This window comes from Sminthopsis crassicaudata, chromosome 4 (genome assembly GCF_048593235.1).
Source record: "Sminthopsis crassicaudata isolate SCR6 chromosome 4, ASM4859323v1, whole genome shotgun sequence".
NCBI lineage: Eukaryota > Metazoa > Chordata > Mammalia > Dasyuromorphia > Dasyuridae > Sminthopsis > Sminthopsis crassicaudata.
The window spans coordinates 441,036,811-441,059,328 of record NC_133620.1 but is presented as its reverse complement, the minus strand read 5'-3'; the positions used below and the strand labels follow the sequence as shown (position 1 = coordinate 441,059,328).

General features: G+C 42.9%; 1 long non-coding RNA gene and 10 other non-coding genes across 11 annotated transcripts; 5 read left to right on the top strand and 6 right to left on the bottom strand.

Moving 5' to 3' along the window:
• Positions 1-1,747: 1,747 nt before the first annotated feature.
• Positions 1,748-1,821, top strand: TRNAI-AAU (transfer RNA isoleucine (anticodon AAU)). The gene has a single exon. It is a non-coding gene; the product is annotated as a tRNA-Ile (tRNA).
• A 2,115-nt stretch (positions 1,822-3,936) lies between these two features.
• Positions 3,937-4,032, bottom strand: TRNAI-UAU (transfer RNA isoleucine (anticodon UAU)). Its single transcript has 2 exons — positions 3,995-4,032; positions 3,937-3,972 (listed from the first exon to the last, which is right to left on the bottom strand). It is a non-coding gene; the product is annotated as a tRNA-Ile (tRNA).
• A 566-nt stretch (positions 4,033-4,598) lies between these two features.
• TRNAS-UGA (transfer RNA serine (anticodon UGA)) lies at positions 4,599-4,680 on the top strand. The gene has a single exon. It is a non-coding gene; the product is annotated as a tRNA-Ser (tRNA).
• A 395-nt stretch (positions 4,681-5,075) lies between these two features.
• TRNAK-CUU (transfer RNA lysine (anticodon CUU)) lies at positions 5,076-5,148 on the bottom strand. The gene has a single exon. It is a non-coding gene; the product is annotated as a tRNA-Lys (tRNA).
• Positions 5,149-5,382: 234 nt separating this feature from the next.
• Positions 5,383-5,455, bottom strand: TRNAK-CUU (transfer RNA lysine (anticodon CUU)). The gene has a single exon. It is a non-coding gene; the product is annotated as a tRNA-Lys (tRNA).
• Positions 5,456-6,800: 1,345 nt separating this feature from the next.
• TRNAK-CUU (transfer RNA lysine (anticodon CUU)) lies at positions 6,801-6,873 on the top strand. The gene has a single exon. It is a non-coding gene; the product is annotated as a tRNA-Lys (tRNA).
• Positions 6,874-7,129: 256 nt separating this feature from the next.
• Positions 7,130-7,202, top strand: TRNAK-CUU (transfer RNA lysine (anticodon CUU)). The gene has a single exon. It is a non-coding gene; the product is annotated as a tRNA-Lys (tRNA).
• Positions 7,203-7,398: 196 nt separating this feature from the next.
• On the bottom strand, positions 7,399-7,480 carry TRNAS-UGA (transfer RNA serine (anticodon UGA)). The gene has a single exon. It is a non-coding gene; the product is annotated as a tRNA-Ser (tRNA).
• Positions 7,481-8,040: 560 nt separating this feature from the next.
• On the top strand, positions 8,041-8,136 carry TRNAI-UAU (transfer RNA isoleucine (anticodon UAU)). The gene is made up of 2 exons: positions 8,041-8,078; positions 8,101-8,136. It is a non-coding gene; the product is annotated as a tRNA-Ile (tRNA).
• Positions 8,137-9,630: 1,494 nt separating this feature from the next.
• Positions 9,631-9,704, bottom strand: TRNAI-AAU (transfer RNA isoleucine (anticodon AAU)). The gene has a single exon. It is a non-coding gene; the product is annotated as a tRNA-Ile (tRNA).
• A 1,970-nt stretch (positions 9,705-11,674) lies between these two features.
• LOC141539907 (uncharacterized) lies at positions 11,675-20,441 on the bottom strand. Its single transcript, XR_012481409.1, has 3 exons — positions 20,294-20,441; positions 17,073-18,672; positions 11,675-11,689 (listed from the first exon to the last, which is right to left on the bottom strand). It is a non-coding gene; the product is annotated as an uncharacterized LOC141539907 (long non-coding RNA).
• Positions 20,442-22,518: the final 2,077 nt, after the last annotated feature.

The following is a 22,518-nucleotide window of genomic DNA, read 5'->3' as shown; positions in this document are numbered from 1 at the left end:
TTAACACCTGGCTATTCTCCTGGTGATTACTTTGTTATAACAAAAGCTGGTCCAGAGATCTACAGAAAACCAGCCAGAATACTACAGTTTCACACACTTGACCAGTTTCTGCCATGTCAGTTCTCTCTTTGTCTAGGGGACAGCTGGGGTCTGAGAGGTATCTGGCAAGCAAAGCCCAGGGTCATGTAGGGGGCCTCTCAAATTTTCCAGTAGGCAGATTAGTTTACTTAGTTTAGGCTTTATCTTCCATCTCATCGGGGGGATTGTAGCAGCCAGTTACCTGTTGTTCCGGCTTCCCATTCGGATCTGTCCTGCTGCAAAAAGAATCTTCCAGAAGTAGGGCGGCTGCCCAGGCCATTTTGTCCTTTGACAATCTTCAGTGACATTCAGTGAATTCCTCTTCAGCTGTTTTTCCTCAGTCTCTTTCTCTACCAATGACTAGCCTACACTTAAGGCTCACTTCCTTACAAGCTCCCCACAAGTAGTCCTCAGTTCCCCAGTTCTAAAGTTCAAAACCACTTCCATTCTCCCTCACATCAGAAGACAGTCTGACCTTTCCAATTTCCATAGCTCCAAGCATCACAGCTTCAGGTTTCAGCTCCTACCAGGCTAACTGTCCCACTCCACAGCTTTGGCCTCAAACAACTGCCAAGAAGCCAGAACGAATGTCTGCATCCACAGCTCCCGATCTAAAAATTGGTCACGTGTCTCAAGATCTCTCAGTTTTCAAATCCCAACTTGTTTGTGAGAAGACAAGGGCCCAGAGTTGGAGCACTCTCCTGGTAGACAAACAGTAAGGCTGCTTGTGGCCTGTAAGTTGTTGTTATGGTTGTTGTTTGTCTTTCGTTCTGGAAGAAGCCCATAGCATCGGAAAAGTGACTTGCGATGAACTGGATTTAAATGAGGGAGGACTATGCAAAATCACCAGCTTTACTTTCTCTATTTGACTCCCATGACAAGAATAGAGTCGACTAGAGATTGCTCTTGGTGCAATAGGAGATTTTAGCTTTGTTTTTGTTTTTGTTTTTGTTTTTAATAATAGATTTTTATTTTTCAAAACACATGGAAAGATAGTTCTCAACATTCACCTTTGCAAAACTTTGTGTTCCAAGTTTGTTTCCCTCCTCCTCTCCCCTCTCCCCTACACAGCAAGTAATTCAATATAGGTTAAACATATGCAATTCCTTTCTTGTCATTTTAGCCAATCTGAGAGATGTGAAGTAGTACCTCAGAGTTGAGATTTTATCTTTCGCCTGTCTCATGTTGTGTAAGGCAATACCCATTCAGTGATTAAGGCTGGGCAAGAAATGAGGCAAAAGATGACTTCTTTTACTTAGTTCCCCCTTCTCCCTCCACCCCTCGAAAAAAAAGGACCTTAGGATTTCCGGCCCGTAATGGAAACAATTGCTATTTCTATTCCCTCTGAGCCTTCAGGGTCTAAACAATGACCAAATGGTTTCAATAGATAGATCAATAGATGAAAGTTGGAGAGGTTTGGGTTAAAGGCATAGTCCTTAAAAAAGAAATCTAGCTCCTACGCCCCAAGATGTATTGCAAGTTTTATCAATCACAATTTACATAAGGAAGGGAAAAAGAAGGCAAATGCACAGGAGATGCAGGAGGCAGGGCAGATTCTGAGTCCAGTTATCCAATCGATTCTGTCAGGAATGGCAAAAACTAAGTCCCAGGAGTCTCTGGATTTCTTCACAATAATTCTAAAGGGTTTAGGAAAGCCGCCTTTTCGTGTGGCCGGTTAGCTCAGTTGGTTAGAGCGTGGTGCTAATAACGCCAAGGTCGCGGGTTCGATCCCCGTACGGGCCAGTTCGTTTTGCCCAGGGGTCCACCACTCCGGGTCAAATAATCGCGGATTATTTCAAAATGAAACTCCAACTTTCCCACAGCGTCACGCCAAGGAATGATAATGAAAAGCACTGTCCTCCAGAAACTAACTACACCTAGAGTCTTGGAGATACGAAAGAGCAAACAGCGTTCTCCCAAGATCCTGTCTGTACAAAAGAGCCCTTGATCTAACTCTAGAAAGAGTGTTAATTCCACCTGGCCAAGTTAGGAGCTAGTAGTGCACTTCAGAAAAAAGCTACAAGCCCCATGACAGGCTTCCGGAGGAAGACAAAAGACCGCGGTGAAGTGGAGGAGGAATTAGGCCCGTGCTACCCTCCGCTTAGCACTCCCGGGAGCCAAAAACAGCACTTCTGATTGTGCTGTCTGATGAATCTCGAGATTCATTTCAATGGATTTTCTCCTGAGTTGTTACTACGTTTTATCTTTTTGAGGAATTTTGTCTTTTAGAACCCTGCAAACGTGTGTGAGGGAAATACTTGATGTCGGAGAGATTCCCAAGCCCGGATGGACCTCTGTCCTTAATGTATTTCTCTCACTCTAGGAGGGAATAATTTAACTGGTGAATGAAAACACAAAATAAAAGTGCACAGTGTTTTCTCTGTCTCTTGCGCCAGCGTGCAAGGACCAAATGTTTCTTGTCATCGTCTAAGGGCATCCGATATCTCCAATTCAATCCCTTCCTTTCTTTCTTTCTTTTTTTTTTTTTTTTTTTTTGGCACTGCCACCTGAAACTTTGAGGTCTCCTCCCTCCTTCCCCACCTTTCATTTAGCTTCAATTTCCTTTTGCCTAATAGTTTCCTTTATGACAAGATCAGTCGAGATACTTATGCTTCAAGTCCTTCAATACCTTGAAAATCTGTAGCTTCCAGAGATCTCACATTTGGAGGATGTGCATTTCAGTCATTTTTCCCGATGAGATCAAAATGTTGTGCCTACTTTGCCAATCTATCACTGTTTTTAATTCTAGTATTTCCTCTTTTTTGTTTTGACAACAATTAAATTTAAACAATCATAAACTTTCTTCATTGGTTAACAACTCTAAAAAATGATTTCCCAAACTCCATTTCCAGTTCCCATCTGCTCTTTGTCATTCAGCCGACTGAGTAGAACGGAACAGGATTTGTCACTGAGCCTAGGAATGTTCCCTAACCACCCAAATCTTAGTGAACGCCTTGAGGGAAGGAACTTAGAAAATTAGAGGCAAATACAAAACATTAGGAGCTATAAAGACCCTCCGCTTACAAAGAGCCAGGACTAAAAGACAGATGTTGGAGAAGTGAAGCTTCACTTAACTCCTCTAAAATTAGGAGTTTGATCCGATGACCTCCGAGGGCCTCTCCATCTCAGATGCTGCAGCACACTTGCTTTAGGATTTGGAAAAGCCAGTTAGTTTAGGCTTTGTTATTCCTCTCACCCGGGCAAACTTAACAACCTGTTCTTCCGGCTTCCCGGGTTCCCCCTTTTCGGTTCAGTCACGCTACTAAAACAATCTTCCAGAATCAGGATGTCTGCCCAGGTCTCTTTGTCTGTGGAGAATCTTCAGTGGCTCCCTTTTACCCAAGCCTCCAGAATGCGAACTCGTCAGTTTGGCTTTTCGTTCACTACCGAACACTCTGCCCCCTACCCACGTTCCAGACCGAGTTCATATGCCTGTGCTTCAGACACTCCGGCCTACTTGCTGACGCCGTCTTCTGCCTCCGTGCCTGGAAAGGACCCGATCCTGCCCGTTCTCCGCCTTCCATTTGTCAGGGACTCTCCGTCCTGAAATTATCTGGTTTTCACACTATCGTGTTTTTGTTCTAGAACCCGAGTTCCCGTAGGGCAGTGGCTTTAGGGCAGCAGTCGGCGCGATGTCCCGGCCCCGGTGGTGGGCCCTTAATAAATGGCTGTTAAATGTTTGCTTCCTCCCCGCGGCCCCTGCACCCAAAAACCGCAACCTCAGCCCCAGACAGTTCAGTTCCCGCGCGCCCCGCTAACGCCGAGTCCGGCTCCGGCCCCTCCACGGCTCAGTGTAAGGAAAAACAACCATTCCAAGCGCCTGGCCTAAGTTTGGGTGCCCTTTGGGAAAAAAGGGACTGCTCCAGGTGAGGCTCGAACTCACAACCTCGGCATTTCTCGCCCGATAGTACTGCTGTATAAGTACCGCGCGCTAACCGATTGCGCCACTGGAGCCACGGAAGACATCCTCCTCGCCCCCTCCACCAACCACACGCCTCCAGAGCACCCGCTCTTCCGGACCGAATGTCCTCCACACGCCGCCGCTCCTGACCTCAGAATCGGAGCCGAGACCCAAGAAGCGTCTTGCAGGTCACGACAGCGACACGGGCGGCGACACAGAGCTCGGCGCTACGGCCCGGGTGGAGTCAGCGAGACTGGGGTGCATGGGTGGTTGTCCTTGGTCCTGGAAGAGGATCAACATGACATCCCCACGTTGGAGTCGAGGTATACAGTGTCTGACACCGCGGCTGATCAGAGCGATGGGAGCCGGGAAGGCTGCCCCACAGGTCGGCCGCACTGGTCCAGAGCAACATCTGGAGCGGACCTGTCTTGCGCGAAACAAATCATCTTTGAGGCAAACCAAGAAGTGTTTGCCTGCCATTCGAACAAGGGGTCCAGCCCGGCGGAGTTGCTGTCTCTGAGGCAGGTAGAGTTTGAACACTTGACAATTATTCAGGCAAAGGAAGTCCTGGTGTGTGACAACTTCTCCAGGCAGGTGGTGGAATGTAATCTTCTGCAAGGTAGTCGTGGCCGAGTGGTTAAGGCGATGGACTTGAAATCCGTTGGGGTTTCCCCGCGCAGGTTCGAATCCTGCCGACTACGCACATGCTCTTTTAAGAAAAGTATTCAGAATCAAGAAAGAGCTATCAATCTGTCAATCCTTTCCGTGTCCGGGCCGTGTTCTCTGGCCACGATCTCTTGAATCTATAGCAAGTATGTTGCGGCCCTGGAGTTCTGCAGCAAGCAAATCAAGGCGGGCTTGATAAGATGAAGGGTTGGGGGCGAGGGCGTTAGGGTTTCGTCCTTTCATCTTTTGGTCTCCCATTCGGATTCCAGCTCATGCCTCCTAGACATTCGTTGGACTCCTTTCATCTTTTGGTCTCCCATTCGGATTCCAGCTCATGCCTCCTAGACATTCGTTGGACATTTGAAAAGATTCCAGTGACTCATTGAACCAAAAGGAGTTCGAGAGGAGGGGGGGGAAAAAAATTCTCATTCGCCCAACGTGGGGCTCGAACCCACGACCCTGAGATTAAGAGTCTCATGCTCTACCGACTGAGCTAGCCGGGCGACTTGGCAGGTTTCTTGCTACCCCTCCCCCAATGTTAACACCTCATTACCATTTTTGGAATATAGTACCTGCTATGGTGAAATCTCTTAGTTGGTCCTCCCTTTGTGCCTGTCTGTCTGTCCGTCTCTCTGAGTCAGTACTCTCTGTAAGCTTAGTGAGTGTCTGAATAAATAGCTGAGCTTGTAGAATGGCCGGTTCTTCAAAGAACAGAGCCTCCCATGAAAGAAAAAACTCGCCCAACGTGGGGCTCGAACCCACGACCCTGAGATTAAGAGTCTCATGCTCTACCGACTGAGCTAGCCGGGCGCTGTTCTTAACTTCTCCCCACCCGATACTTGAAGAAGCCACTTGACCGCAGGGCGAGGCGATCAACTCAGCGGGTGGAAAAAGCCAATTATCATGCGGGCGCAACATAGAATAAAACCAAGAGAACTCCGCCTCCGCTACATTCCTCCGCCTTCCAATCATACTCAAGATAGTCCGGGTCCTTCTTTAGTCTTTAGCAGGGCTCAGGCGAAAGAAATGCGTGGAGAATTCTGTCTTTGCAGCACTATGCACCAACAACTACTCTCTGGGGAGGAGGAGTACAAGGGGGAGAGGGAAAAGGAGAGGAAGAAGGAGGGAAGAAGAGAGGAGAGGGAGGAGGGAGGAAGAAAGGGAGTGGGAATGAGAGAGAAGAGGGAGAGGAAGGAAGGGGAAGAGAGAGGGAAAGAGGAAAGAAAAGAAGGGAGGAATTGGGAGAAGGCGAAACCAATAGGGAGGGGAGGGATCTCTTTAACCGTTGCTTTTTTCCCTTTGCTGCTGACACCAAACTCCTTACTTTTCCCACTTTCCTTCTGGAAGAGCTCGCTAATTCAGTTATTATTACTGGGCATTAGAACTGAATTTTGCAATCATCTGCGTCACCTTATGTTTCACTTTTTAAAACATTTTGCTTCATAAGAATTGTTGTAACTTCACAAGAATGTCTCGTTCTATCAGTTTTAATGATCAAGAATACTCGGACTCAGTTTTCTTCTTTGCATTCTCCTGTTTGTTTTTGTTGTTGTTGATTTATTGGACAGCTTTTCCTCTCTACTGTGAAACCTTTTACTGTTAAGTAAAAACCAATTCTTTTATTTTGAGAATAATTTGGTCACCAATTGGGAAGCTAGAAGACGAGGGAATTATAGGAAAGAACGGCAATCATGATATAATAGATACCAAAGGATTTTCACCAATATTTTCCTTTTTGAAGGTCAAAATATTTTTAGTTTTACATTTTTACCTTTTTCCAATTACAATTTTTTTCTCCTTCGGTCCCCGCTCAATAGATAACCCTTTACCCCAAAGACAGTGGGTAAAAAGATCTGGAAATAGCTTAGAAATTCGGTTCAGAGAAACCTTTCCTTTCTGTTTCCGTGTAGTAGTGGAACTTTCCGCGCTTGAGTCTGTCTTTGCGGTGGGTCCAGCGTAAAGGTTGGGAAATATTGGGACTATCATGCTTAGGATTGGAAGGTGGAGGAAGCTAGCGGAATCGGAGAAGTTCTCTTGGTTTTGCTCAATGTTGCACCCGAATAATTGTTGACTTTAACCGGCTAAATGGATCTCAGCCCTCGGCTATTCAAATTCATCTTGAAGTGTCAGGTAAAGAGTGTTTGGCAGCCAAGGTGCCCGGCTAGCTCAGTCGGTAGAGCATGAGACTCTTAATCTCAGGGTCGTGGGTTCGAGCCCCACGTTGGGCGAGTTTTTTCTTTCATAGGAGGCTCTGTTCTTTGAAGAACCGGCCATTCAACAAGCTCAGTCATTTATTCAGATACTGTCACTCAACTTACAGAGATAGACAGACTGACGGAGATAGACTCAGAGAGACAGAGAGACGGACAGACAGACACAAAGAGAGGACCAATCTAAGAGATTTCACCGTAGCAGGAACTTTATTCTAAAAATGGTAATTTAGAGTTAATATTGGGGGAGGGGTGGGAGGTAACCTGCTAAGTCGCCCGGCTAGCTCAGTCGGTAGAGCATGAGACTCTTAATCTCAGGGTCGTGGGTTCGAGCCCCACGTTGGGCGCGTGATTTCTTTTTTCCCTCTCGACCTTTTCAAATGTCCAACGAATCTAGGAGGCATGAGGCGGAATCCGAATGGGAGACCAAAACATGAATGAACGGAAAACCAGAAAGTGCTCTGTCTCTCGCTGCCCCCTCTTCCCCTTTGAAACCTTCCTTGGTTTGCTTTTCGTGAACATTTTTTTTTTTAAAAGCATGTGCGTAGTCGGCAGGATTCGAACCTGCGCGGGGAAACCCCAATGGATTTCAAGTCCATCGCCTTAACCACTCGGCCACGACTACCTTGCAGAAGATTACACACCTGCCTGGAGAAGTTGTCACACACCAGGACTTCCTTTGCCTGAATAATTGTCAAGTGTTCAAACTCTACCTGCCTCAGAGACAGCAACTCCGCCGGGCTGGACCCCTTGTTCGAATGGCAGGCAAACACTTCTTGGTTTGCCTCAAAGATGATTTGTTTCGCGCAAGACAGGTCCGCTCCAGATGTTGCTCTGGACCAGTGCGGCCGACCTGTGGGGCAGCCTTCCCGGCTCCCATCGCTCTGATCAGCCGCGGTGTCAGACACTGTATACCTCGACTCCAACGTGGGGATGTCATGTTGATCCTCTTCCAGGACCAAGGACAACCACCCATGCACCCCAGTCTCGCTGACTCCACCCGGGCCGTAGCGCCGAGCTCTGTGTCGCCGCCCGTGTCGCTGTCGTGACCTGCAAGACGCTTCTTGGGTCTCGGCTCCGATTCTGAGGTCAGGAGCGGCGGCGTGTGGAGGACATTCGGTCCGGAAGAGCGGGTGCTCTGGAGGCGTGTGGTTGGTGGAGGGGGCGAGGAGGGTGTCTTCCGTGGCTCCAGTGGCGCAATCGGTTAGCGCGCGGTACTTATACAGCAGTACTATCGGGCGAGAAATGCCGAGGTTGTGAGTTCGAGCCTCACCTGGAGCAGTCCCTTTTTTCCCAAAGGGCACCCAAACTTAGGCCAGGCGCTTGGAATGGTTGTTTTTCCTTACACTGAGCCGTGGAGGGGCCGGAGCCGGACTCGGCGTTAGCGGGGCGCGCGGGAACTGAACTGTCTGGGGCTGAGGTTGCGGTTTTTGGGTGCAGGGGCCGCGGGGAGGAAGCAAACATTTAACAGCCATTTATTAAGGGCCCACCACCGGGGCCGGGACATCGCGCCGACTGCTGCCCTAAAGCCACTGCCCTACGGGAACTCGGGTTCTAGAACAAAAACACGATAGTGTGAAAACCAGATAATTTCAGGACGGAGAGTCCCTGACAAATGGAAGGCGGAGAACGGGCAGGATCGGGTCCTTTCCAGGCACGGAGGCAGAAGACGGCGTCAGCAAGTAGGCCGGAGTGTCTGAAGCACAGGCATATGAACTCGGTCTGGAACGTGGGTAGGGGGCAGAGTGTTCGGTAGTGAACGAAAAGCCAAACTGACGAGTTCGCATTCTGGAGGCTTGGGTAAAAGGGAGCCACTGAAGATTCTCCACAGACATAGATTGTTTTGGAAATTTCTGGAAGATTGTTTTAGCAATCTTACTGAACCGAGAGGGTGGAAGCCCGGAAGCCAGAAGAGCAGGTAACGGGCCTCTACGTACGCCGGGGTGAGATGAATGAGGACTACTTGACTACTGTGCCTACTGGAAAGGCCTACATGGCCTTGCACGCTGCTTGCCAGACACGTGTTTGATTTCTTAAGGGACACACACCTCCGGGACCCCAACTCTCCCCTAGGCAAAGAGAGAGAGAGAGCTGGCACTACAACGCATAGCAGAAGCTGGTCCAGGTGTGTGGAGCAAGGGTAGAGGGGGAAGCTTCTGGGAAGTTGGGAAACTTGCATCCTTGGATCTCCTCCTCCTGGATACAAATCTTTCGTGAACTAGCTAACGGACAGCGTTTGCGATTCTCCTAGGGACCTCAGAGCAAGAAAAGGAAGCAAAGGTCAGGAACCCTTAGAGATTCAAAGTGGGGAGGGAACAGAGCCAGGTCCGAGTGGAGAGGAAGTCATCGAAGTCAGGAATCAGAGGGCTAAGCCGGTGAATTGGGTATGTCTCCTAGAGAAGGAAAAATGAAAAAAGAGCATCGGACTACTGGAAAGTGGAGTGGGCGGGCTTGCTACCCATTATATAGAAGGGGAAACATCCTCCATCCTATTTCTCCCCGGTGAAAGCACTATAAGGGTTGACCACAAAGAACTTCAATCCCAATCCTTTTTAGCATTCCTACATGGGAATATTTTCCCTTTCCATGTGAAACCTACTGAGAAGCGAAATCCCCTGGAATTCGGTGATGATTCCCTTTATCCATCATTTAGTGAACATGTACAGAATTAGAGCGCAGAACCAGAGGATTTTGATTCTAGCTAATGGCCCCTGCTCTCAAGGAGTTTAATACGATCTGGGTGTTTCTGTCGTCCTTTAGCAAAAGGAAAACACATGGCCCGTACGGGGATCGAACCCGCGACCTTGGCGTTATTAGCACCACGCTCTAACCAACTGAGCTAACCGGCCCACAAGTGGTACTTATCCTAAGGCCTTTATAATTACTGTCAAGAAATTCAAAGTATCCTGTGATTTATTGCTTTTCTTGACAGAGTCGATTGGATAACGACTCAGAATCTGCCCTTCCTCCTCAATCTCCGGTGCACTTACCTTCCTTTCCCCTCCCTATCTAAATTGTGATTGCTAAAACTTGCTAGATATCTTGGGTTTAGGGGCTAGATTTCTTCCTTTAGGACTATGCCTTAAACCCAAACCACTCCAGCTTTCATCTATTGATCAACAATAGGTCCCAGCTCAAGAACCATTTGGTCATTGTTTGTTTAGTCATTGAGCTCTGAAGGCTCATGGGAATGGAAATAGCAATTGTTTCCATTATTGGCCAGAAACCCTAAAGTCCTTCTTTTTTTTTTTTTTTTTTTTTTTGTGGGGGGAGAGAGAAGAAGAGGCAACCAAGTAGAAGAGTCTTTTGCCTCATTTCTTGCCCAGCCTTAATCACTGAATAGGTGTTGCCTTATACAAAATGACACCTGGGAAAGACTTTAGTTTTAAATGCTAAAGTCTCAACTCTGAGGTACCACTTTACACCTCTCATATAGACTAAGATAGCAGGAAAATATTATAATGGAGGAGATGTGAGAAAACTGGGATACTCACGCATTGTTGGTGGAGTTGTGAAATGATCTAACCATTCTGGAGAGCAATTTGGAACTATGCCCAAAGAGCTATCAAACTGTGCATACCCTTTGATCTAGAAGTGTCTCTACTGAATCTGGTATCCTAAAGAGATCATAAGAAAAAAGTGAAAAACACCAAGTCTGCAAAAATGTTTGTAGTAGCCCTTTTTATAGTGGCAATGAACTGGAAACTGAGTGGATGCCCATCAGTTGGGGAATGGCTGAATAAGTTATGGTATGTGAATGTAATGGAATATTATTATTCTGTAAGAAATGATCAGGCCAATTGTACTAAGACCTAGAAAGACTTACATGAACTGATGCTAAGCAAAGAGGGTAGAACTAAGAAAACAAGTAACAAAAAGATTATGATTATCAGCTCAGATGGATGTGGCTCTTTTCAGCAATGAAGTGATTCAGGCCCATTCCAATAGACTTGTGATGGAAAGTGCCATCCTCTTCCAGAGAGAGGACTATGGGGACTGGATCACAACGTAGTATTTTCGGGTTTTTGTTGTTGTTGTTGTTGTTGTTGTTGTTGTTGTTGTTGTTGTTTTTTCTAGTTGCTCTTGGTTTCCTTGTTTTTTTTTTTCCCTTTTTGATCTAATTTTCCTTGTACAACATGATAAATTGGAAATATATTTAGAAAATTTGCACATGTTTAACCTATATTGTATTACTTGCTCTGTAGGAGAGAGGAAAGGAGACGAGGAAAGAAAAAATTGGAACACAAAGTTTTGTAAGGGTGAACGTTGAAAACTATCTTTTCATGTGTTTTGAAAAATAAAAGGCTATTATTAATTTTAAAAAACAAAACAAACACTAAGATCTCCCATTGCACCAAGAGCTATCTCTATTCCTCTCGATTGGTAACTTATCACGGGAGCCAAATGGCTCCAGGGGAGAAAGTAAAGCTGGTGATTTTGCTTTGCCCTCCCTCATTTTAATCCACTTCATCTGCAATCCACTTCCACTGCATCATTTTCCTGATTCTATGCGCTCTTCCCGAATGAAAGACAAACAACAATTACGGAAACAATTTAAGGGCCACAAGCAGTTCGTTTCTCAAGGGGCTTATGATCTACCTGGCGAGTGCTCCAACTCTGGGCCCTTGTCCTCTCACAAACAAGTTGGGACTTGAAGACTGGGGGATCTTGAGACAGGTGACCAATTTTTAGATCGGGAGCTGTAGATGCAGACATTCGTTCTGGCTTCTTGGCAGTTGTTTGAGACCAAAGCTGTGGAGTGGGACAGTTAGCCTGGTAGGAGCTGAATCCTGAAGCTGTGTTGCTTGGAGCTATGGAAATTGGAAAGTTCAGACTGTCTTCTGATGTGAGGGAGAATGGAAGTGGTTTTGAACTTTAGAATTGGGGAACTGAGGACTACTTGTGGGGAGCTTGTAAGGAAGTGAGACTTAGGTATAGGCTAGTCATTGGTGACATCTACAAGAAATCCCCAAACCACGCTAGGATAAGGTGTCTGACTGCAAGGTATTCACACCTTTCCTTGTTCAGGAAGTGGCATTCAAAATGGAGAAGTAGAAAGAGGAAAAACATCTGAAGAAGAGTGAATGAAGGCTTTTGGCAAAGATGCTCCTGCTAAGCATCAAAAAGCCTTTTGTGGGCAGAAACTGAAGGACTAGACTGTGCTTTCCCTGACACACACACACACAAAAAGATAGGAAGCCCCCCCCCCAAAAAAAAGATGAACTCTTGCGCCTTCACATACCTCCTTTCTTTTTCAATAAAAAACCATATATTTTCTCTCCCTTCTAGTTTTCTGTCTATCAAGGGAGAAAAGAGAAGGAAAACAATATCCTTGTAACAAATATACAGAGTCAAACAAAAGAAATCACCAAAGCAATTCTGTCAAAAAATGTGTCTCAGTCTACACTGAGTCCATGTCCTCTCTTTTAGAAAATGGGTAGCATGCTTCATTATCATTGCCCCTGAAATCTTCATCTCCTTTTTTTTCTTTATTAAAAAATAATTGATACTCTGGTGTTGAATTAACCATACTTAGTAGCATCCAACCACGAAGATGAGTCCAGTGTAGAACTATGTGGCAAAAAATTGTGCATTTAGCAAAGGTAATGGTGGCAGGCAGAGCATCAGCATCAACAATGGTAAACATCAAAATATCAATATCTGAAGACAATATATAAGCAGTCAAATTCATAAATAGCCAGTAAGCATTATTATATTATAGATGCAAATACAAAAAAGAAAGGGAAATGGAAAGCAGAGAGAAAAGGAATCCAACTTGGGGACATGGTAGAGAATGAGTCAGAGAAGTCCCAAAGAAGTGCAATCAAGTGAGAAATGAGATATCTGAACTGAGTTGTTTCCTTAAATGGAGATTTGGAGTTCATAGCCCCACCTTCTAATCCTAGAGAAAGAGAATGGTGATAAAATAGAGTATTAAGGCTGACAAGATTATTTACATAGGATGATGGGATTATCCCAATAATTATCTTCTTGGGCCAAGATGGAAAAGTTCCTCAGAAAAGTCCCAAAGTAGCACAGTCAGGTGAGAAATGAGGTCAGTTTTGGTCTTTTCCTTCCCTAGAAGCTAGTTCATCTGACTGAGTGACTTGTACTTAACATAAGAATAGTTAGGTTGTCTCGTTATATACATATACTCACCACATAACATACACATATACACACACAAACATACATAACACTAAGCTAATCCTGGTTGCTATGGCTAGAGAAAAAAACTTAATGAAACAAGAGATAGAGATATTCCAAAAAGTAAAATAATGTTAATTATGTGATATGCAAAAACTTTTGCATCAACATAATCAATACAACCAAAGTAATGATCTGAAATCCAGAATAATGGATCACAGATTATGTAAGTTATTTTTTCTCTTCATTGAAAAATTTTTTTTTATTACTTTTGATCTTAGCTTCAGTAAGTGAATAGACTGCTTGTACACAAATAACTGCTTATCAAGGAATATAACTCCCAACACCAAGTTATTTTTTGTCTCTTAAAATATACTATTTTAGTTCTTATTTATTCAGTGCCTGCAATATTCAGCATTTCATAGCATTCACTTTTTTAAAGAAGAGTTTGTAGAGGCTTTTGAGTAATTTACAAGAATTTATTCCTGTCCTTATTCTTTCTTCCTGAACTATGCCTTCTCATATAAAGTCTTATCCTTAACACTGCATTGAAATTATCAAATATCAGAGTATGGTTGATTTAATCTGTAGGTTCTGTTTTACTGAGCTCTTTGTAGAATTTATGTCTTCAGCCTCAACAATTAATATTGATTAAACTGCAAAGATTTCCATGGATCCTTTTTGCCAGGACATATTTTTGCATCACATGAGGACCAAATGTCATATGAAATGTTTCTTTGTTTCATTGGGTATATAATTAAATCCACTCTTCCCACTTCTTTCTTTCACTAACCTTTCATCAAGCAGGCACATGGAGCAATGGTCAGAGCCAGTCAAGACAACATGGATTCAAAATCTGTATCAGATGCTTAACTAGATATATAATCCTATACTTAACCTGTGTGGATCTAGGTTGGATTCAGTGAGCATTTTTCATCCATTATATTTCTAAACACATGACTCAATATTCTTTAACAATAGATACTCCATGAACCCACACTTAATACTCTACACCAAGATAAGATCAAAATGGGTCCATGATTTAGATATAAATAACGATATTATAAATAAATTGGAGGAACAGAATCGAGAAAGAGCTATCAATCTGTCAATCCTTTCCATGTCTGGGCCGGTTAGGTTTCCCATATTTACCTCTCAGACTTGTGGAGAAGGAAGGAATTTGTGACCAAAGAAGAACTAGAGATCATTATTAATCACAAAATAGAAAATTTTGGTTACATCAAATTAAAAAGCCTTTGTTTTGACCCAGCAGTGCTACTACTGGGCTTTTATCCCAAGGAAATACTAAAGAAGGGAAAGGGACCTGTATGTGCTAAATTGTTTGTGGCAGCCCTTTTTGTAATGGCTAGAAACTGGAAAATGAACGGATACCCATCAATTAGAGAATGGTTAGGTAAATTGTGATATGTGATATGAATGTTATGGAATATTATTGTTCTATATGAAATGACCAACAGGAGGAATACAGAGAGGCTTGGAGAGACTTATAGCAACTGATGCTGAGTGAAACGAGCAGAACTAGGAGATCATTATACACTTCAACAATGATACTGTATGAGGATGTATTCTGATGGAAGTGGATATCTTCAACATAGAGAAGAACTAATCCAATTCCAATTGATCAATAATGGACAGAATCAGCTACACCCAGAAAAGGAACGCTGGGAAATGAGTGTAAACTGTGAGCATTTTTTTGTTTGTTTGTTTTGTTTTTCTTCCCAGATTATTTTTACCTTCCGAATACAATTCTTCCTTTGCAACAACAACAACAAAATTCGGTGCGGCACATATATATTGTACCAAGCATATACTATAAGATATTTAATATGTATGGGAATGCCTGCCATCTAGGGGAGGAGGTGGAGGGAAGGAGGGCAAAAATTCAGAATAGAAGGGAGTACAAGGGATAATGTTGTTAAAAAAAAAAAAAATCTATGCATATGTACTGTCAAAAAAAATGTTAAAATTATAAAATTGATTTTTAAAAAGGCTTTGTGCAAACAAAACTAATGCAAACAATATTAGAAAGAAAGCAACAAACTGGGAAAACATTTTTACAGTTAAAGGTTCTGATAAAGACCTCATTTCCAAAATATGTAGAGAATTGACTCCAATTTATAAGAAACCAAGCCATTCTCCAATTGATAAATGGTCAAAGGATATGAACAGACAATTTTTCAGATGATGAAATTGAAACTTTCCACTCATATGAAAGAGTGTTCCAAATCGCCATTGATCAGAGAAATGCAAATTAAGACAACTCTGAGATACCACTACACATCTGTCAGATTGGCTAAGATGACAGGAAAAGATAATGATGGATGTTGGAGAGGATGCAGGAAAACTGGGACACTGATGCATTATTGGTGGAGTTGTGAATGAATCCAACCATTCTGGAGAGCAATCTGGAATTATGCCCAAAAAGTTATCAAACTGTGTATATCCTTTGATCCAGCAGCAGTGTTACTACTGGGCTTATATCCCAAAGAGATCTTAAAGAAGGGAAAGGGACCTGTATGTGCCAAAATGTTTGTGGCAGCCCTTTTTGTAGTGGCTAGAAACTGGAAAATGAATGGATGCCCATCAATTGGACATGGTTGGGTAAATTGTGATATGTGATATGAATGTTATGGAATATTATTGTTTTGTAAGAAATGACCAGCAGGATGAATACAGAGAGGCTTGGACTTACATGAACTTTTGCTGAGTGAAATGAGCAGAACCAGGAGATCAGTATACACTTCAACAACAATACTGTATGAGGATGTATTCTGATGGAAGTGGATAAGATATCAAAGAGAAAGACAAAGAGAAGATCTAATTCAGTTCCAATTGATCAATGATGGACAGAATCAGCTACACCCAGAGAAGGAATACTGGGAAATGAGTGCAAATGTGAGCATTTTTTTGTTTGTTTGTTTGTTTTGTTTTTCTAATATGTATGGGAATGCCTGCCATCTAGGGGAGGAGGTGGAGGGAAGAAGGGGAAAAATTCGGAACAGAAGGGAGTACAAGGGATAATGTTATAAAAAAAAAAATTACCCATGCATTTGTTCTGTCAATAAAAAGTCATACAAAAAAAAAAAAAATACAGCCACTCATTTGTCATTAAATAAAAATCACACATGGGAGCAATTCAATTTTGAATAGTTTCTTTAAAAATTAATATTCAGAAAAAGAATTGAAAAATGAAATTGATAATGACTGAAAATAATCCTGTTGGGAGAATTAAGCAATGGAGGACAGGTTCCAAAGTCAGGAAACCAGAAGATCTAAGAAAGCAAAAGAGCCTGAAAAAAATCTGGTCCCACTTACCAAATAAAGAAAAGTGGCTATGAAAGTCTGTACCTGCTTAAATATAGAAGAGAAGCAGTGCATCCCTCACTCCTCTCTCTCCCTGCTACCCTGCCTCCATTCATGTACTCTCCCATGTTATGATCTAATCCCATAACAGAAGCATTTACCTTTACACAGGGTATCACCAAGATTTGTCCATAATGTCCCCTGTCTATATCTTCATTGTTACCTCCAAAGTATTCCCACATTCACCCTGACTCCTTTTGTTGTTGGAAAAATGTTTTATTATACTTTTCAGGAAAAAGTATTTATATTGTTTAAATCCAAGGATATGTGATTAAAGATTGCCCACACCCACAACGTCTCTTGATTCTGTTATAGCCAGAGATGGCTATAAAGTATTTCTAATTCCTCTAGACCTCAGATTCCTGTTTTGGTATTACCACACCTAGGAATACCACCAGGCAGCCCATCCCAAGCCTTTGTTTTAGATTCCCTTTTGTTTTGATTTCACCCAAATTTTGATGAATGCCTATGGTTGCTCATATCTATCTCAATCTACTTTGCTTTTAGGCTGTCCTCTTGACAAAATTACTTAACTGTGTACATGGCCTTCCTGTGTGGGAAAACCTAGTTAAGCAGTTGATAACCCATAATTACTCTCCTCTCTCTCCTACTAAATGACCTAGTGTTGCGTCTTTGGGGTTCCTGGCGTGCTTCTAATGTGGGAGGAGTATCTGCCCTCTACTTACCCACCTATCTGGGGTCTTCGGGGTACCACCGGCTTCTGCATCAGAAGAATCACACTGAGTCGAACTGTGGAGGAGTTAAGCGGTGCTTTATTCAGGAATCGATTACATGGTGTAGAAAAGGTGTGGCTCCCCCGCAATTAGGCAATATACCAACTTATATACTCTTTAAGCAATGGCTAGCTCCAATCAAAAGCTAAGTACAGAGTTTTTCCTTTTATGGCTGTATATAGATCTTAAAGGCTATGTGTAATATAAGGAAGTGTATACGTGTCACATGCCTGTTCCAACGGCCTCATACTCTCCTTACTCAGCAGTAAATGTAGGTCCAAGTTGGTCTGTACTCCAACAATTCCCCCTTTTTGTTTAAACACGGAAAAATGGCCAAGTATTGCTAAGGAATTTTTCAAGCCATTGAGTGCTGGCTTAGGTCATAGAGTCAACCCTAGTATCCATGGTGCACCTGCCATGCCAGGTCCTGCCATTGGTAGGGTTATTCCTATATAGTGCCTGCGCAGAGGCGTTAATTATGTTTAAGAGCAATGTGGCAGAGGGAGGGGGTCCTACAGGCAGTGTTGGTTGAAACAAAGTGGTGATATGGGATACAGCAATAATGGAAGGGTTCAGGGTAGGGTGAGGTGGGGTGGCGCGTCCTTGGTCCGGCATTGGTCAGGGTTTGAGTCCAGGATGAAGTTCTGGATTAGGACCCATAGCTATAGGGGGCGGCAACGTAGGAGAGGTCTTTAGAAGTTTGATGGTGAACAGCAGCCCATCGTCATGTCGTTCTTTATATAGTCTTATCCCCCAGGATGCGCCCCTCTGCCAAGAGTTGTATTTCTTTCCAGATTCTGTGAACGTGATTTTTAAGGGGTGGCACCACCCTGCGCACTCAGGTAGGTATGTCCAACCTTTATTCCCAGGGGGAGGATGTGTATAATTGGCAGTGACCTGAATAAAGTCCCAGGAAGAAGAAGGGTTCCAATAGGTATCACCCGTGGTCTCACAGCCCCAGCTTCGGCAATAATAATCAGTTGTTCCTCCGCATTTGGGGTTTAAAGAGGGGCTTCTGTGGTAGCCGGGGCAAATATAAAAGGGGATCGTTTTTAGCATGCTTCTTCTACTCTCAGCTCCACACCCTCCCCAGGGGTCTAATCCTCTCTTATTTGGCCATGTATTTGAATTTGCTAATAGTTCTTCTCTTGTGGGCGCCTTTTGCTGATTGTGATAACCTTCTAAGTCCCATGACCCCAACGCTAATTTGCATAGATCTGGATATAAGGTAGGCCAGGGAGTTGTGACACCTAATTGGGACTGACTCCAGATAGTATCTCCCCACGTGTTTGTCACTATCCAAGTGTAGTTGTAAAGTTGATTCAGCTCTCCCTTATGGGTTGAGGTTAGGGAGATTAGGGGCAGCAAAATGATAATTATAGCAGGTATTTTCCACATCATTCTCACGTGTATGAAGCACGCAATTATTAGTATCAATATTGTTCAAATAGGGCAGGGAACTGGCAGTTTGCTTTGACAGCACAGGATACTAATGATGATTGCAGAAGCTATTAAGGAGATAATAATTCAGAGAAGCACAGGATCCATTTATCTGCAAAAAGAGAACACATACATATTTTCTCAGGGTGATTCCCTGGGTAAGTTATTATATTTTTTGTTCATTTGGGTTGTTAATGTCTAACTCTCGTACTTTATGAAGAGGGAGCCATATTTTTTCTTTCGTAGCATCATCATCAGGGTAGATTGACAAATATCCCTGTTTTCTGTCAACTACTGTGACAGGCCCTTTCCATTCCCCTAGTTCATTTTTCCACAAGATTTTTGTACCTGGTAAGCAGATTTTTGGTGGTTGTAATTGATCTGGCATAGTCTGGGGTAGTTCAATACATACCTTTTTACTTGTCTCAAAGTATCTTTGTGCTGCTGATGTCCTGTCTTGACGAATTTGTAAAATGTTCGTTGTAAAGATCACCTGAGCAAGTTCTCTCTTATTGATTGTTCTATGAATAACTCCCCCTTTTTGTTTAAAAAATGTTTCTTTCAGTGTTCTATTGGCTCTTTCTACTATGGCTTGTCCCGTGGGGTTATATGGGATACCCGTGATGTGTTGAATGGAGAATTCTTTACAAAACTGTGAAAAGGCTTTGGAAGTATAGGCTGGACCATTGTCGGTTTTAACGGCCAGTGGAACCCCTAAGAGAGACATTTGTTCATACATATGGGTGATAACTGCAGTGGCAGACTCCTTCTCCCCATAATTCTTCTACAATTTCCCCTTCATTAGCCGCTTGTCTCAGACTACGCGCTACGAGTCCCTCCAGTCCCTTTCTACCCGGATCCCGGAGTGTTCTCCCAAATGATATATCTCGGCCTCCTTCTTCGTACTGAGGGGGAGCCTGGGGCGATAAGGGTCCCTGTATAGGGAAGGTTAAAGCGGATGAATCTCCTTGTTCTATTCTCACTGTTGCGCTAGGGTTTAGTTTCGCTTTTGAGCGAGAGCGCCTAACGGGAGGACGATCCTCCTCTTCACTTGATAATAAATCTTTATGAGAGGTTTCTATATTTCTAAGGTCTTTCCAGGGGTACAGGGTTTTAGGCTCTTTTCTATCTTTCTCTTCCTTATTTTAATTCTTTCTTCATCGGACTCAGATGCGGCCAGCGAAGAGCCTACTTGCGTCATCTCGTCCCTCGGCATGAATATTGATTTGGGATTCAAGGCTGCATCTATAATTTTAAAGATCGAGGTTGGAGTACCCCAGGATGGGTGTGGTCATAGGCAGCCATTTGTTGTCCAACAATATGCCATTTTTCTGCTTTCACCCCCGAGTGCTGTATCCAGGGGCAGACGTCCCAGATTTTTCCTATAAACTCCCTGCATGTTTTTATGAGGATTTTACATTCCTTTTGAGCGCAAAGTTTATATAAGCGCTTACTGAGCACCGCCCTCTGCTCCGGCAACAGAAGCGGGATACTTCCCCCGCTTCCCATACTTTTCTTTTATTTCCCTCCCTATTCTCAATAGGGGCAACTCAGCGAAGGCAGAGCCCGCTCTGCTGAGGCAGTCTCTCTACTCCCCTACAAGCTCCCGGGCTTATTTACGTCCGGTCCCTGGTTCCGGGTTAAATTACACCCGTTCGGGGCCAGTTGTTGCATCTTTGGGGTTCCTGGCGTGCTTCTAATGTGGGAGGAGTATCTGCCCTCTATTTACCCACCTATCTGGGGTCTTCGAGGTACCACCGGCTTCTGCATCAGAGGAATCACACTGAGTCGAATTGTCGAGGAGTTAAGCGGTGCTTTATTCAGGAATCGATTACATGGTGTAGAAAAGGTGTGGCTCCCCCGCAATCAGGCAATATACCAACTTACATACTCTTTAAGCAATGGCGAGCTCCAATCAAAAGCTAAGTACAGAGTTTTTCCTTTTATGGCTGTATATAGATCTTAAAGGCTATATGTAATATAAGGAAGTGTATACGTGTCACATGCCTGTTCCAACGGCCTCATACTCTCCTTACTCAGCAGTAAATGTAGGTCCAAGTTGATCTGTACTCCAACAACCTAGTAAATTTATTTCTAAAACTAATTTGAATTAGTGGGTTTATTCTCATGAACACCAGCATATATTTAGAAAGGTGTCCATTATATCTTATCATGAGAAGCAAGAAGCATTCCAACTTTCCCAGCATGATGAGTTAGGTGGAGTAGGGATGGGGAACATAAGGAGGGAGCAGGATGGGAAGATTGTATGAGTTAAAGCATAACCAGTATTGAAAAAGGTGGGGAATCTAAGTTAACAAAAGCAGGCTAGAAGATGGAAGTGAATGAGAATGGAAAAGGTTTAAGATGAAATATATAGGCTGATTATGGGAACAAGCATTCTGAGGAGTAGAATGGAAATGGTATATAGCTTTAGAATGGAGAATTGGAGGTGGAGGTGGGTGAGTTAAGGGAAATGGGAATAAGGGAATGGTCAGGAGGTATGGTAAAAGGGATGTGAGCAATGACAATAAGGTTCTGAATTATTGGGCTGGGAAATTTTTATGGGAAATAAATTATTCATCAAGAATTGAAGTTACAACAGTGTTTCTGATGGGCTTATATCCCAAAGAGATCTTAAAGGAGGAAAAGAGATCCACATGTGCAAAAAATATTTCTGGCAATCCTTTTCATAGTGGTGAGAGACTGGAAACTGAATGGATGCCTATCAATTGGAGAATGGCTGAATAAATTTGGTCTATGAATGATATGAAGATAATTTCAGAGAGGCTGGAGAGACTTACATGAACTGATGCTAAGTGAAATAAGCAGAACCAGGAGATCATTGTACATGGCAACAGCAAGATTGTATGATGATCAATTCTGATCAATGTGACTCTCTTCAACAATAAGATGATTCAAACCAGTTTCAATTATTCAGTGATGAAGAGAGCCATCTATACTTAGAGAGAGGCCCATGGGAACTGAGTGTGGACCACAACATAGCATTCTCACTCTATTGTTTGCTTGTTTTTTGTTTTCTTTCTCAGGTTTTTTTTTTTTTTCCCCTTCTTTACCCGATTTTTCTTGTGCAGCAAGGTAACTATAAATATGTCTATATAAATATTGGATTTAACATATATTTTAACATATTTAACATGTATTAGACTACCTGCTATCTAGGGGAAGGAGAGAGGGGAAGGAGGGAAAATTTTGGAACAGAAAGTGTTGCAAGGGTCAATGCTGAAAAATTACCCATGCATATCAATAAAAAGCTTTAATACAATTTAAAAAAAAATAAAGAAGAGATAGTAGGACCTATCCAAATTGTCATTACAAAAGTTATCAATAAAAAGTGGCTCTATCTTGAAAAGAGAGAGAGACAGACAGAGACAGAGACAGAGACAAAGAGAATATTGAGGTCAATTAGACTGTTTGACCCAGTTATTAGCCATTTGTTATATAGCTGGAAATTGGGGAAAGCCAACCAATATGAAGTGGTAAGAAGCCTGTAACATGACAGAATGACTTAAAGAGGCTATTTCTGTGTTCCTTCCCAGTATGTGATCAGAGATATTTGGGGATTATATATTGAGATTTATGCTGGGTTTTTGAAGATTTCAGAGTATGGTAGAATTTCCCCATCAAGTAACATGGAAAAATATGAAGGTTTTTTTTTTCTTCTGATATTAAATCTCTTATATCAGAGATATACATCACTAGTAATTATGAAAACTGTGCAACAACAGATTTCCTTGACTAAACACTAATTTTAAAAAATCTTTCAATTAAAAAATTGAAATTACAAAATACAATTAGTTTTTTATTATACTTTATTATACAAATAAAAACAGGAAAAAAGAGTTATGAATGAAAGTTTAAATCTCTATTATGTGTAGCTGTATTTTTATTATTATTATTATTTTAGTGTGTAATAAATTCAATATGCAACCTGCAAAGA